The sequence below is a fragment of the Tiliqua scincoides genome, chromosome 11 (assembly GCF_035046505.1).
Source record: "Tiliqua scincoides isolate rTilSci1 chromosome 11, rTilSci1.hap2, whole genome shotgun sequence".
NCBI lineage: Eukaryota > Metazoa > Chordata > Lepidosauria > Squamata > Scincidae > Tiliqua > Tiliqua scincoides.
Genome location: NC_089831.1, coordinates 8,597,496 through 8,603,172, shown reverse-complemented (window position 1 = coordinate 8,603,172; position 5,677 = coordinate 8,597,496).

Genomic DNA, 5,677 nt, shown 5'->3' with positions numbered 1-5,677 from the left:
GGAGCTTCTGGTTTCACTCACTTTCAAGTGTCTGGTTGTGAGATTTGACATAATCTCTTCTGAACTTTTTAAGTTCGGGCGAGGAGAACACATTCTGAAAAAGCATCAGATTGCTTTGGCTGCCATCTCCCCCCATACATACAAGCTTGCTTGACGAATGGAGGCAGATGGAACTTGTTCCCAATCCATTTCTGTGACTGGCAGCCCAGTCCTAAGCAGGTTTACTCAAAAGTAAGTCCCAGTATGTTCAATGGGGAAAGTGTGCATAGGACTGTAGCCTGGGAGAGTTTTTCTTGCACACTTGAGGCTGCCTCAGGTATTGAAGCCCTCTTACATTTGGATTTTAAAGGATTTTTTCCCCCTGTTACATTACTACATTTACTCATATATTTATCCTACCCTCACAACACCTCTTGAAGTCGGTTAGTCTGAGAGAGAGAGTGAGTGAATGGGCCATGGTCACCCAGTGAGTTTCATGGCAGAGTTGGGATTTAAACTTTGGTCCTGAATGCCCCCTCTTGACCCAAGAAAATCATCCCAGACCTTTACTTGGCCCCTGAGAGTTTTTCCAAGCATTACTCATACATGCTAGAACTGCAGGCATACTAAAGGATAGTAACTTGTTCTTCTTAAAATGACAAGCTGAAATTCTCAGAGAGCTAAATGCCAAATCTTGAATTCTTTTAATGTGTGTGTGTGTACGTGTGTTTATTGCCTTGGAATCTGAAAACCCAAGTTGCCATCTAAAGAGGGAACTCACTGATGGGCAGATGTCAGGGGAGGGGCGTGTTTTTTTTGATACTTTTAATCCTTTCAGTTACGTTTTTGAATATTTTACTTATTTAGTTTAAAAGATTTCTGTACTGCTTTTCCAGTACTCAAAGCACTTCACAGCATAAAACACAATGAAATACAAAAATGAAATATGTGTGTTGCAGAAAATTAGGAAAGAAATTCAGCCGTGAATTTTGGAAAATAGAGCAGAACCCTTGACCATAGTGGCTATTAAATCTGCCTTTTTGATGGCTGAAGACCACAATACACCCCCCAAACATGTGCGTTAAGTGCCAAAATGGACTGTCCTGGCACCTGGGGGCAGTGACGTCATGAAATCACCTGATCTGTGATGTCTGGATTCTCCTCAAAGGAGGTGTTGGTGGCTTGGTGTGCCGTGATCCTTCTCCTAGGATCAGCTAATGCTAGCATCTCCTCTGGAACTAGGGCAAAGCCTAAGGACAGTCATGCGCCCCCACTTGACAGAGCGCCCAGGGCAGGTGCCCCTCAAGCTCCACCATAGTTGTGGTGAAACACTGCAAATCATTTGAGTTTTTACCTCTCTCTCTCTTGCAATATTTGCAGTGACGCAGCCTTGAAAAATAGGGAGGAACCTTGTAAAACAGCCCACATTCTTGATACTTCGGCAACTGAACAGGCTATTATGGGCTGTCAGGTTGGGAAGGTGGGGAAAAAAAGAAGTTCCTCTGTAATTGAGATGAATCTGCAATTCTTCCATCCCTTCGCAGTAACATTGCAGAGAAACGCGACACTTCTAAGAAGCTTAAAGATGCCTGATTTCCCTGGCATCCCAGGCCTTCTGGTTTGCCTTGTTGCAAAGGTTGTGTTTACATGTTTGTATATATTTAGCTTCTTTACAAACTTTGCTTTCTTTCCTTGTCTTTTAGTCGTTGTCCCCCACCTATTAAGGATAAGGAAAGTATGTCGGAAGAATGCACAGAGGAGACCAGGGCCCTACCCTCTGACCTTTGCCAGTGAGCTTGCTGGCTGGGTGAGTGATAGTTAGGCTTGCCTGTTGGCCTACCTTCTTTCACTCATCAGTCAGCACGCCTTTCTGTTCCCTCTGTTTTCCCCTTATCTCCATTTTCCAACCTGAGGTGGCCTGAACAAAAAAAGACTTGGGTTTTTTCAGGCAGGACCTAGCACAGGTGACAGCCTCAAAGGTCTCAGCAGTTTAGTGACGTGTGATACAGGGAACCCTGACCCCTCACACTCCTTTATCTCAACCATTGTTGCAGCTTAATGAGCTTGGCAAATGTAATAGCAGAAGAATGTAATACGACCTCACTTTGCACATGTGTTTGGACCCTTTTGTTTTCATTTTTTAAAGAAAAAACTATCTTTCAGGCCCCCTTGCTGTTTGCAAGCGCTGTGTGAAAGCTGCATTCAAAGGAGAGCTTGTTTCCAGTGTCCTGTTTAGAAAAATGCTCTTCTATCATAGTTTACACACTGGGCTTAGTGATGGCCACCTGAAGCAGCCCTGAAGCAATTGGTATAGACAGTATACTGCATTCAGCCACAAGATGGGGTGAATAATCTAATGGCTGCGGTTTTCAAACTCTCCCGGATTTTGAAACCCGCAGTAAGTGCTTGGGGGGGGGGGGGCAGAGAAGATGTTTCAGACCTCGTTGACAAATTAAAGATCAATAAGTTACCGGATCCGGATGGCATTCACCCAAGAGTTATTAAGGAATTGAAGAATGAAGTTGCTGATCTCTTGACTAAAATGTGCAACTTGTCCCTCAAAATGACCACCGTGCCAGAGGCTTGGAGGATAGCAAATGTCACGCCAATCTTTAAAAAGGGAAAGGGGGGGACCCAGGAAACTAGGCCAGTCGGCCTAACATCTATACCGGGTAAGATGGTGGAATGCCTCATCAAAGATAGAATCTCAAAACACATAGACGAACAGGCCTTGCTGAGGGAGAATCAGCATGGCTTCTGTACGGGTAAGTCTTGCCTCACAAACCTTTTAGAATTCTTTGAAAAGGCCAACAGGCATGTGGATGCGGGAGAACCCATGGACATTATATATCTGGACTTTCAGAAGGTGTTTGACACGGTTCTTCACCAAAGGCTACTGAAAAAACTCCATAGTCAGGGAATTAGAGGGCAGATCCTCTCCTGGATTGAGACCTGGTTGAAGACCAGGAAACAGAGAGTGGGTGTCAATGGATAATTTTCACAATGGAGAGAGGTGAAAAGTGGTGTGCCCCAAGGATCTGTCCTGGGACCGGTGCTCTTCAACCATAAATGACCTGGAGACTGGGGTGAGCAGTGAGGTGGCTAAGTTTGCAGACGACACCAAACTTTTCCAAGTGGTGAAGACCAGAAGTGATTGTGAGGAGCTCCAGAAGGGTCTCTCCAAACTGGAAAAATGGGCAGCAAAATGGCAGATGCGTTTCAACAGAAGTAAGTGTAAAGTCATGCACATTGGGGCAAAAAATCAAAACTTCACATATAGGCTGATGGGTTCTGAGCTGTCTGTGACAGATCAGGAGAGAGATCTTGGGGTGGTGGTCGACAGGTCGATGGAAGTGTCAACTTAATGTGTGGCAGCAGTAAAGAAGGCCAATTCTATGCTTGGGATCATTAGAAAAGGTATTGAGAACAAAACGGCTAATATAATACCGTTGTACAAATCGATGGTAAGGCCACACACACCTGGAGTATTGCGTCCGGTTCTGGTTGCCACATCTCAAAAAGGACATGGTGGAAATGGAAAAGGTGCAAAAGAGAAGAACTAAGATGATTACTGGGCTGGGGCACCTTCCTTATGAGGAAAGGCTACGGCTTTTGGGCCTCTTCAGCCTAGAAAAGGGACGCCTGAGGGGGGACATGATCGAGACATACGAAATTATGCATGGGAAGGATAGAGTGATGCTCTTTACACTCTCACATAACACCAGAACCAGGGGACATCCACTAAAATTGCGTGTTGGGAGGGTTAGGACAGACAAAAGAAAATATTTATTTACTCAGCGTGTGGTTGGTCTGTGGAACTCCTTGCCGCAGGATGTGGTGACGGCATCTGGCCTGGATGCCTTTAAAAGGGGATTGGACAAGTTTCTGGAGGAAAAATCTATCACGGGTTACAAGCCATGATGTGTACGTGCCACCTCCTGATTTTAGAAATGGGCTATGTCAGAATGCCAGATGCAAGGGAGGCACCAGGATGCAGGTCTCTTGTTATCTGGTGTGCCCCCTGGGGCATTTGGTGGGCCGCTGTGAGATACAGGAAGCTGGACTAGATGGGCCTATGGCCTGACCCAGTGGGGCTGTTCTTATGTTCATTAACTACAATTCCCAGGAGGCCTTGCAGGTCTTCTTGTTATCTGGTGTGCTCCCTGGGGCATTTGGTGGGCCGCTGTGAGATACAGGAAGCTGGACTAGATGGGCCTATGACCTGATACAGTGGGGCTGTTCTTATGGGTGCGGGGAGAAGGCAGCGGCACGATCCCCAGGATCGCACCGCTCAGGGGGGCTACAGGGACTGGGGTGCACTCACCAGTCCCTGCAGCAGCCGTCCCAGTGAAAGTGAGTGATTGTGCTCTGCCTCCACAAAACTGGAAGTGGAGCATGATCACTTCACTTTCACTGCTGCTGACCTGAGGAGCCCTGCAGAGGCTCGTGCAGGGCTCCCTGCACCCAGGGACGGCTGCTGCAGGGATTGGTGAGCGCACCCCAGTCCCTGCAGCCGTCAGAAGTGAAAGTGGAGCAATTGCACTCCACTTCCGGTTTAGCAGAGGCAGGGCGCGATTGCCCCACTTTCACTTTCAAAGCCTCGGGGAGCCCTGCAGATGCTCGTGCAGGGCTCCCTGCACCCCCGGGTGGCTGCAGGAGGCTGTGGTAAGTGCAGCCAAGCCCCTGAAACCCCCTGAGCGGCGCAATCCTGGGGATTGCGCCGCTGCCTCCTGGCTGCCCCGCCCCTTAAGAGCAAAGAGACCAGGGCCCTCAGGCTGGGGCATCAGGAATTGAAGTTGCAGAAAGCAGCTGATATGTGGGAAAGGGTCTCCACCTAGTGGGCAGGTATGTTATTGCAAAAAAAAAAAAAAAAAAAAGGCATTTAGGGAAAGCCTGGCATCCTACTTCTCACAGTGGCCAGCCAGAATTTCAGGAATATTGCAAGCTGGGCTTCTAGGCAGTAGCTTTGTCTTCAGCAGTCAGTATGCAGTGGTGCACTGCCTCTGAACCTGAGGGCTCTGCTTAGTCATCTTGGCTAAGGGCTGCCGATGGTCCAAAGTTCCCTTATTCTGCGCCTTGGAATTAAAATTCCAAATCAACATTTTACTGGCTCGACCTGTATCTGCCCCCACCTTTTTGCAACATATTATTTGCGTACGTAATTGTTGAGCCACGTTCACATTTATTTCAGTTCAGGCAATAGAGCGAGATCCCTTAGCACTTTTGGAGACTAGCCTATGGAGAGAGGCATTCAGTTGAAGAAGGCACAGGAGTATGGACTATCTAAGAGGGGGAGGAGAGGGGGAGGACATCAAAGAGATGAATGTCTTCCCTTCTTAGGGAAATTCACATTAGGGAAGATGGATGTCTTCCCTTCTTAGGGGAATTCAAAAATTCCCCATCTTAGGGTCCCCTGTTCACTGCACAGAGTTTGGCTACTTACATTGTGAAATTATTTATTGCATAATTACATTGCATAATTACACAGGCCTCTGAAATCAAGGGTCCAAAAAAATTGTTTTCAAAATTAATGGTATAGTTGGCAACCTTCAGTCTCGAAAGACTCTGGTATTGCGCTCTGAATGGTGTTTCTGGAACAGCGTCTAGTGTGGCTGAAAAGGCCAATTCAGGAGTGACACTCCCTTCCACACTGGGAGCAAGTGCAGTCTGTCCCTGGTCTGTCTCCCTGGCTATGGGC